General features: G+C 43.1%; 1 long non-coding RNA gene across 1 annotated transcript; it reads left to right on the top strand.

The window, feature by feature from the left end:
* LOC144155866 (uncharacterized) lies at positions 1 to 10,364 on the top strand. Its single transcript, XR_013319667.1, has 2 exons — positions 1 to 103; positions 2,417 to 10,364. It is a non-coding gene; the product is annotated as an uncharacterized LOC144155866 (long non-coding RNA).
* The last annotated feature ends 400 nt before the right edge of the window (positions 10,365 to 10,764 follow it).

Here is a 10,764-nt window from a genome sequence, read left to right as displayed (position 1 = left end):
GTTTTTACGCTACGAGTGATCGCCATGCACGCTCTTGGTCAGCATCGACAGATGAGTATCTACAAACGCAAGATCGACTTGCACGCTTGGTCAGCATTAACAGGTGTGTTTCTACAAACGCATGACAGTTTCTTAAAGCTCTGACATTCTTAACCCTTCCATAAAATGAAGCAAGGCGTATCAGATCAACGCGCGAAACAGCACGCTTTTCGGTAGCGCCCAGCGGTTCTCATGAAACGTCATGGTCTAGCTGCTCAGCTGTTCAGGCTCCCACCGCGTCCGTCCTGTCGTTGGAACAAATATTCTATTTTTCTTGGCTCGCCAACCTGCGAAATGACACCGAGGCGTCCACTTCAGGCACGCGTAATCCGCTGTGCCTTGTCGGAAGCGGCTGCTGCGGAGTGGTGCGTCCAATGGTTTGACCGGCACAAACATGTCTCAGGATCGTCTAGAAAGTCTGAACAAAACGCACGAGGTACCACCCTTCACATTTCGGATACGAAGTTCTGGAGGCGCGGGTTAGTAACTGTGTAATTTTGCAATTAACCCGGGCAAAATATTCGGCAACTTACACCAACCGACAAGAGATACACTTTATGAACACGCCTACGTAGACAGTGCTAGCGATGTTCTCACACGCTTGACACGCAGGCGCAAACGTGCTTTTTTAGAAATCCCGTTTTAAATTAATTTTCGTGTATATGCCGCAAATGTGTTGTAGGTCCTGAGAACCTCTGGTGGCTGTATTACATAGCACCGATTTCCTACGTACCTTTGTCACGCTCATAATCATTTTCAACATATCTTTTCCCTTTATGACAAGTAGAGTGAAGCTCAGTAAAAGCGCGAGTTAAAATCTCAATTCATATTAAAGAGTTTTTTTTTAAATTTAATTAAAGCAGTGAGCCTCTGATCATGTGTGCTGTGTGCCACATTTAAGTGACAGTGGTCGAACACTTGTACACTATCTTGACAATCCACCATCGTCATCCTTGAGCTTGGAGGACAAACCGTTGCATGGGCTGCCGTGCCAGATGGTGGCAAGGGAAGCCTCTTCAGCACTGATGTCTTATAAGGCTGAAACAATTAGGACATCAGACAAAACGTAAATTTCAAAATTTGCATAAATGGGCATAAATTTCAAAAATTTTAGACGCTTAAATTTGGGCTTTATACCTATAAGTTGCATCGTGTGGGTGTGCTGTGGGGGGCCACGAATACTGTGACTGAATTCCCTGGATGCTAAACTTGGACAGGGAGGGAAAGGTGTGCACAGTTGCGGTTGAGCACATTTATTTCACAGTTTTCTGCCATTAGGCTGCTATTTTAAAAAAAATAAATCATAAAAACAAGTTCTCATGTTTCATCATCGTCGTCGACCATGACATGCTCCATGTCTTGGCTCCATGTCTGTGCCGTCCAAGTCTTGAACTACTGGAAGGAGCTTATTAACTACCACTGCGGTAGTACGCAAATCTGGGGCCGCCCAGTTCAGGAGGGCAGTTGGCCTTATCTCGCCCAGAAGCAAAGCCACGGCCCGAGCTCTGGCAGCTGAGTGCAGCAGGCATATCTATAGTCAGTGCTCAAGGCCTGTCTAGGTGCCATTAAGTACCAGGGAACGGTGGCTTCCTTTGCTGCAAAAACATTGAAAAAAAGAATATGGGGTGTGCACGATTCCAGTCCATAGCCACCAGAATGTAACTTGCAGCCAGTGCAGAGCAGCCTTGCAGGGAAGTAGATGAACACTACGACGATAGGAGGTGCTGTGGAGATAGCTCCGTCGGTGATGCTTGTCGTGAGCTACCATTACTGTAGGATCTAGCTACTGATTGTGTGTCTGTTTTCATTTAACAGATTGGAAAATCAGTAGGGTGGTTTTGACTGCATGCATAATAGTACTGCACATGCTAGTGGATGGGCCCAATGGTTTCCTCGTACGCAGGAGCATGGCTTGGGGGGTTGTTTCAGACAACACTGGCCGATTGGCGTAAGCGATGGCATTTTACGGGACCATATTAGTCAAGCGAGCACCCTGTTTCTTGAAACGATTGTTTTGTCCCTGAACAAAAACAAGCCAGCTACAAATACGGTCAAAAACAAAGCAAAGGTGTAAAACGGGCCCGCTGCAGTATGGTGGCGCCATCTAGGTTGACTAACGGTAAACAAGTGTCCGCTTCACACCAAGTCTAGCTTGAAGACCCGTTTTTATGACGTCATTGCAGACGTTGTTAAAACACGATTTGGCGGGAAAATCAAAATTTTAACTAAAATTGATTACTTTTGCAGTGAAAAAAGTATCGTTTGCTTCCGGACAAGCGCTTGGGGCACTATAAAACACAAAATCTCTCGAATAAAACAAACTTGCATTTTGTCTGCATGGCTCCTTTAGAACTTGTAATAGCTGTGCACCCCGCAGGGCAGACTGCTTCAGCAAGTGGTGATCCAGTCTGCAGCCGCGACTGCCTTACCTGGCGATACAAGGCGAGGATACTAACAGATAAGTCATCTGCACTGACGCGGTACTTCGGTGTCCCTTTATTTCCTTAGTGCAGGAACACTCCCAGCTCATCATTACCACGGACTTTGTAAGTCGGAGCAAAGAAGCCAAGTTCATCCTGTTGTGAGTGGTCGTAGCTGTATACTGACTTTTACGGCGAGCCTCCCCTGACCAAAACACCCTCCATGGTGTCATGCACCCATGACTACTGTTTCTCAGGCCCACTTTGTGCTGCATGTGAAAGCAGCCAGTCCATTGAGAGAAGGAACAGTCACCTCCGCAAGCCTGACCGATTGAGATCTCAGAAGTCACCTGTACTCATTCAGTCAGCGCTCCAATTGCTTTTGGAACTCGAAGTTGTACGTTGTGCTGTCAAAACTGTAAACGCTCTACAACACAGGGTCACACATGTACACTAGTTCAATCAGCGCAGTGAAGCACTGGAACAGGAATATGCTTTGAGCCTGCCATCAAGTTCATGCTCACAGTACGAGATTTCTATGCAGTGATTGCAAGGACACATCCTGAATGTTCCTCATCACTTTTCCAGCAATATTTTCCGCCCGCCTAACCTGAATCCTTGCAAAGTCACTGCCTTCTGGTCGTGTCATTTTTTTTTTAGCTCAGAAATGTCTGCCCTGTAATTTGCTGATTCAACTGCCCCCTTCCTTGATTTGTTTGGCGGGAGGAGGAAATTCCTCTCCAGATATTTGTAGTGGAGTGGTCCTCACACTTTTGCAATCTAGACTTAAAGGGACCCTGCAACACACTGTGAGTAGTGCAAGTAAACCTGCGCGACGTTTAGCTTACACTACCAGGAATACCTGAGCCAGATATTACACGTGCACGTGAAGCGGTGAGCACGCAAATCGCTGCGAAAGATGCGAAAACACCAACCGCACTCTCTTCAATTCTCCTCATTATGTACCTCTGGCATGGCCTGAACGACGTCTTTGAGGCCATGGCTGTCTGATTGGCTGTCACTGGTCAACTTTGCGGCTCATTTCTCACATTTCCTGTAATGATCCGCCGCTGTCGGTGCTGTGTACCAACCTCATCTATGCCTGAACCTGTTTGCACAGTTTTGCCGTTTGTTTTGTGTTTTGAGTGCGCACGGAGTTTGAGTGATGAGCTCACTACTTCCCTTTCAACCAGACCACTCGACAACAAACGTTTATTGCTTCAAAAATGCCCTACCAGCCCGAGCGCGTACTTGCGAGCAGGCAGCCATGCCTGTTTTTTTGTGGCACCAGACCGGGAATAGACCCCTCCACGTTGCGGAGAAAAGGAGAAAACTCCCTGGCATGTGATATATCGAAGGCCGCGTAAGAGAATGCGCGAGCCGCCTCCTTCTCCTGGAGACAGCGCGCAGCTTTCGTTGCGTTGTCCACGGTCGAGTTGAGAGGGAACAATTATGCGCGATTTCTTATTGTGCGTAGTTTCGGTGATAGCGAACGGATTTTCATAATTCTTGCGGGAGGAGATTGCTGGGACAATAAACTTTATCCCCCAATACATTCCGAGTAGTTGATGGTAAGTGCTGCAGGGCCCCTTTAAAGGACCGCCACTGGCTGATCTAGGTTGCTGCCCATGTCTAGCCCTCATTGCTGAGGAGGATGCTGATCACGTGCTGTGGAACCAAGACAATTTGTGGCAGCGTGTGCAGTGGAGGTACTCTACTGCTGGATAACCTGTGCGACTGCTGAATGCACTGCGTGTAGTCCGCCCATTCCTGCTATCAGTACTCCTTACTCTTCCCTTAGCCTCTCTTCCTACCCTTTTCTCTCCATCGTTTTCTTTGTTTCCTGCCTGCAAAAAAAGAAAAGAAAGGGGGGGAAGAGCACAGAAAAACTTGAACGCTAAATGGTGCTCAGCTGAAGTTGTACAGCAAAAAAGCAGTACGGTTTTTTGATTTATTGGTCTTGGACTTGCCACAAACTCCTTGGAAGACATCTGGCTTTTGTTTCTTGCATGTATTCTTATGGTTTGAAGAATCCTCAGACTACCCGCGGAACTGTATGTTATGGAACTGAGTCAACTTGAAGCATATATGTAAAACTGCAAATATTTATTTGTCACTTGTCATTTATTCGTCAAACGACAATCAAAATTTGTTATTTATTTGTCAAAAGTGACAAAGTAGAACCATTGTTTTCTAGCTCAGGGTCTGCTTTCAGCAACAAGGTGTGCCTCTTTTCAGTAGATATAGGTGGTAAAAGAATGCTCAATGTTTACTGAAGTTTGCGGACCTTACTTTACCTCAATATATTTCGATTTGGAATTTCAGAATTTTTACTGCTCAGAACCTTCTACAGTTGTTTTAGAACAGGAAATCTGAAAATTTCATCTAGGACAGATTTAAGTTCCAGGCAGCTCTGTCAGGAACCAGTCCAGGGATGTTAGCAAACCTTTTTTGGTCCTCCTAAATAAGCTGAAATTCTGGCTGAAGAGTGCCGCCAAAGTATGAAGTTGCTGAATGGTTTCTGCCAGGAATGTGGACTAAGCACCCAAATGTAACAAGTCACGTTCCAAGTATAGCGTGATGTTGACGTCTTGGCTGCGATGCTCTGATCGGCTACAAGGGTGTTAGTACCAGCAAAGTGTTTGAAGGCAGTCCATTGCCTTAGCCAAGCTTTCCAGGGAGCCTCTGAAGACAGAAATGCGCCTCAAAGATTTCACCCTTCCCAGCAGCTATTTGTTCGTTCCAGCTAAAAAATTGAGGATTCACCATGTCTTACAGAACTGGATGGCCACCAAAGCTATTGGGAATGATACCGTTCAGTAACTGTATACAGGCTAACAATGTTAGCACACAAGGGTCTGCAACTAACCCTTAGAACTAGGTTGCAAACGTTCTTGAAAGTTACCCCGTGCAGCCGCCGTCGCAACCAGACCACTGGTAAGGTGCCGAGCTGCTCAGTTCATAACTCTGTTCCCGTTCCATCTTCATGCTACAAGTTCAGTTCAGTTCAGTTTATTGTAATCAATAACAAGGATACAGTGCATCGGGATTGATATTACAGAAAGAGGGGCCGAAGTGCGGCACTGCGGTGGGAGCTCTTGTAAATGAACAGTATTAAAATATAAAGTTCAAGCAATCACAACAGAAGGTACTTAAAAAAAATTTATGTGAAGATTATTGCAACGTTTCATAACACTGACACAGAATAACTTTGTTCACAAAGCAAGCACACGTCTCAGTTATACAAAAAGGTGCAAAGACAAAAGAGGCAAAAAAATGGTGGGAATTAAAAAAGAAAAAAAAAAGTGAGCAAAAAAAAAAAAGAGATCAAGGTGGTGCGAACTAATCAAGTGAAAAGTGGGGGTGGTGTCCTCGAGGATAAATTTAAGAATGGATTGTTTGTAAGATGAGCGACCTAATTGATTTTTAGCATTAATAGGCAAGTTATTCCATAATTTAATGGCGGCAAATCCAACTGTTTGTTTACCATAGTTTGTTCTAACTTTTCGGAGTAAAAAATTATGTTGTGATGCAAATTGCGTTATGTTATGGTTAGTCAGATCAGTTCTACCGACTATAAAAAGCACTCTCTTATCAGTAACAAGTCTATGGGCGGTCATTCCAAGATTATATAAAATAAGTTTATCCAACGGGAGGAGATCTAGGGGTCGATATAAAGAAGTGACATGGGAGTTGAAAGAGCTAAACTTCATGATTTGAATGGCTTGGTTTTGAATGCGCTTCAAAGGAATTAAATGAATGTCGTAAGTTAAACCCCAGGATGAAATGCAATAGTTTATATGGCTGTAAATAAAAGCATAGTAAAGCGTTAGAAGCGTAGGCAGGCAGAAATAATTTCTTGCCTTAATTAATACTCTGATCCCAAAGGCCATCTTCTTTTTTAGTGAGTTTATGTGGTTAATAAATTTTAAGGAGCTGTCAAGTTCAACCCCCAAAAATGAGCATTGATCAGACGGTGGAATAGCATCAGAGTTAATGTAAACAGGAGCAATAGAAGTTAGTGTCTTCAAACGAGATGAAAATACGACAAATTTAGTTTTGGAAGGATTGATTAATAAACCATTGCTCTGAAACCATGAGCAAATGTCACTAATATCGATATTGAGGTTTGTAGTAAGAACGTCAATGGATGAGTGTGACGAGTAGATGGTGGTGTCATCAGCATAGAGTAGGCAATTAGAGAATTTGAGACAGGTAGGAAGGTCATTGATGTATAATAAAAATAAAAGAGGGCCGAGAATGGAACCTTGCGGAACGCCTAAGTTTGTAGTTTTAGTGTCTGAGAGTGTACCAGAAATATTACTAATTTGTTCACGGTTAAATAAGAAACTTCGTAATAGTTGCAGCGGTGGTCCGTTTCGAAACCAAGTTACGAAAACCAAGTTTCAAAACCAAGATGTCATGATTAATGGTGTCAAATGCTTTGGAAAAATCTATGAAAATACCCCCCACAAACTTGCCCTGGTCAATTTCGAGTTTAATATAGTCTGTCAGAGCTATCAGTGCAAGGATGGTGGATAAACCAGGCCTAAAACCGAATTGCTTAGGTGTTAGCAAATTAAATTTATTTAGATATGATGAGAGGTGCTTTTCTACGATTTTTTCAATTACTTTGCTGAAAAATGGTAAAATTGAAATAGGGCGGTAGTTAGTATTCATTAATGCCTTATTGCCTTTTTTGAAAACAGGAATTATCAAGCTTTTTTTGAGTTCACGGGGAAATACTGCACGTTTGAAAATGATGTTAACTACATGAGTGAAGATATCACTTATGACATCTACGTTCTCTTTGATGCAAGTTGCGTGAATTTTATCGTGTCCGGGACTGGTATTTTTAAGATTAATGATTGTTGCGCGCACTTCGATAGGCGTTGCCAGGTACAAGAAGAAAGAATGCGAAGCGCGTGTGCGTTGATGTTGATAAGGAAGAAGTTTCAGAAAAGAAAGTGCTGAAAGCATTTGTGATGTCAGAGGGATTAGAACACGTTCTAGACACAACGCGTAGGTAAATTAATGAGTGATTCAAACCCATGGCCCTGAAAACAACTGCTATATTCCGAAAATTGTGGCGACTCAAAATCCAAAAGGTTAATGTTAATATCTCCTAGTATAACAATGTTTTTGTTTTCACGGGTGATCAAGTGCAGTAAACCATCTAGAGCGGCACAGAAGTTGGATACAGAGGAACTAGGCGATCTGTATATACTACCGAAGATTGTGTTTTTCCCATCAATTTCGAAGGTTGAGTGATCAACTTCCACCCAAACAGATTTGCAATCAGGAATGTTGAATGAAAGGTCTGATCTGCGAGTGTAAGAAATATCATTTTTTACAAAAATGGCAGACCCGCCATGGCTAGATGTGGCACGGTGGCAATACTCAGCAGAATAAGAGGGAAAGGTGTACAGGTTTCTGTCATGGTCAGCAAGCCAAGTTTCGGAAATACATATGATAGAAAAGGGCTGGGTAACGGAAGATATCAGGACGTCGAATTCATTGTAATGTTTTCTCAGGCTGCGGGAGTTAAAATGTATGACAGAATGATGAAGATTAGATGCTAGGGTTCGAAGTTCAGTAGTGCTAATGTACGACATAGCTCAATGACCGATAAAGCTTATGCCGAGGAAGTGAAGACGCAAAGGTCTGTTTCATTACGAATTCGGAGACATGACTGTCCTCTGTCTTGCGGGCTTTGATGAGGCAATCAGCAGTCCACAGGAACTGCCAGTTATGTTCCTTTTTCAAAGCAAGGGCCTTAGAGAAGAGCTGCTTGTTTTCCATGGTGAGATGATCGTTTATGTAGACCGGCTTGGCATCTGCGTCATGGAACCCGATATCTTTGGTTTGGAGATGAGCCTTGTGCCTTCGTGATGAATTCAGCCTTCTTTGTGCGAGAAACAAGCCTTGCGATTACGTTTTTTGAGTTTGCCGTTGATGGCACTCGGTGCACCACGTCAATGTCTGTTTCCGCGAGCGGGCAATCAATTTTCGATGCAATGGTTTTGTTGATCGCAAGGCAGTCCTCGCCTTGAGTGAACGGAACCCCTTTTACTTCTACATTGTTTTTTCGTGAATACTGCTCTAATTCGGAGACCTTCCACTCCAAGGCTAGGTTCCGTGCAGTCAAATCTTTGTTGGTGGCAAGCAGTTGTACCTTCTCAGCTTTCAGGTCTTCAAAGGTTTCATTCATAAATTTCATGCTCTCATGGAAACCATCAATTTCTTTTTTCAGGTCTTCAATGACTTTGTTGGAACCGGTCTCAAGTTTAGCAATGACACTTTTAGTAACGTTATCGACGATTCCAGCGATCGAGCTTTCCATCTCGTCAAGGCGTTTAGATAGCTCAACATTGGTTGGCATTGCGACAAAGAGAATACAGTTGTAAAAACAGTTGCAAAAAACAGTTGCAGCAGCAGTCGCCACGAAACACCAGTAAAAGTAAACTAAAAAATACAAGAAATGCGCACCTGCAAATCAAAATGTCGTTGCTTAGCCGAGTTCCGACGGCGGCGACTGCTGCTGCCGTCGGATGAGTCTTCTCAGTTGGTGGTCCGCGTTTCTGCATCTTGGCATGCTTGACACTGTGTTTGGATTCTGCTTGCAAATGGCATGCAACAAATGCTGCATTCGGGGCTTCTGAACCGAGAGCAAGGTGTGAAAGGCAGGCCAATCCTCAAGACACAGCTCTGAGGGCAACGCATGATAATCGTGAACTAAGTGCACAAACTAAATAAACAGTTCAAACCTTTCATAGAGCAACGAATTAATACATGTCACACATTACGTACCAAAGGTGAAAAAAAGTATGATACAACTTCAAAAATATATCCTAGTCGAAAAAAACAATTGGAGGCCCAATTGGACCTGCCAAAAACACAACTGGTTCAAATGGAATCATTTGCATTTCCAAATGGTTTCAATTGAACCAGTTGTGTTTTTGGCAGGCCCTCCAATTGTTTTTTTTTTCATCAGTGTCACATTCCACATTTGTGGCATTTTTAGTATCCTCGGTTTTCGGTAATTTTTTTTCTTTCTCTCTGGATTTTAGCTCACCTTCACCTTTTTTCTGCACACAGACTACATGAGAACTCCCAAGCAATGAGAGGCTAACAGTTTCACTATAAAAACCTCGAGAAGTGCAGCAGCCTTGTAAATATAAGCTGCCGCATCTGCGTACAGCAGCCAAACTAAAGTGCCGTGGGTTTCGCACTGGTGCAATACCTCAAGAGTCGAGTTCACTAACTAGGCGATAGTCTATTTCGAGCATATCAAGAGAGGTTTTGTTCTCCCTTCAGCATCAAGCTTTTCAAATACAAAATAAACAAGTTTTTTTCCGATTGCGTCTGTTGTCGTGTCCATTGAAATCCATATGCATGATTCACCAATTTCTGACATTTCTTAGCATCTTATTGTACACTGACAGCAGGCATAGGTTCTGAAGAGTTTCTAAAGTCTTATTGTACATTAATAGCAGGTCTAGGTTGTGAAGAGTGGACTCTGATGTTATATTTGGGGGCAACATTGCACAACATGGACCCAACAAGTCTGAGGAAGGCAATTTTCAAGTGCCAAAAAGCTGATATATGCACGAACTTAAAAATAGGCCCTTGTAGGCATCATCAACAGTTGACTGATATGTTTCAATTTGTGCTTATAGGTTCAAAAGACTTGACTAGGACTCCAGAAAAAAATTAGGCATTTTGCCTGACGTTGCTATCTCTGGTTATTAAATTTTGTACATCAGCGCAGGAGCTGTGTCACAAATATGCGTTTGTGCATAACTTGGTTTTGTGCACTGGAACTTGTGCCTTTTTACTGATATGCTCATGGTTTCTGTATGTATGTGAGTGAGCTTTGCCAATAAATCTTAGTTGGAAGCAGCACTTGTTCATGCCATCCTCCGTCTGTTGTCCAAATTTTGCCTGTATAGATGTGAGGGTACCTTACCAATAAATGTTAGTTGAATGTACGTAGTACCTGTTTATGTTGTCCTCACTTGTCTTTCATCCAAATTTTGTGCTCTACGTGTGGCGAACTTAGTACATACTTGCCTAAAAGGCTAGCCACATGGCAAATCCAGCACTTCACAGACTAACTAGGCCATAAGATACAAGTGCGACTAACATTAGCCACCAAGTGTTAAAATATATGAAGCAGAAGCAAGGGGTAATATGCACAAAATAAACTGGAAACAATATGAGGCTGTTCGGGCAAAAACATTATTGCGCTGAAATTTACCAAAAAAATGTTAGTATTGAGTGAAAGATGATCTCAGACCACAAC

This window comes from Haemaphysalis longicornis, unplaced genomic scaffold (assembly GCF_048455015.1).
Source record: "Haemaphysalis longicornis isolate Haplotype H1 unplaced genomic scaffold, Haemaphysalis longicornis Haplotype H1 scaffold_1, whole genome shotgun sequence".
Lineage (NCBI taxonomy): Eukaryota > Metazoa > Arthropoda > Arachnida > Ixodida > Ixodidae > Haemaphysalis > Haemaphysalis longicornis.
This window is presented reverse-complemented; position numbering and strand designations above follow the sequence as displayed.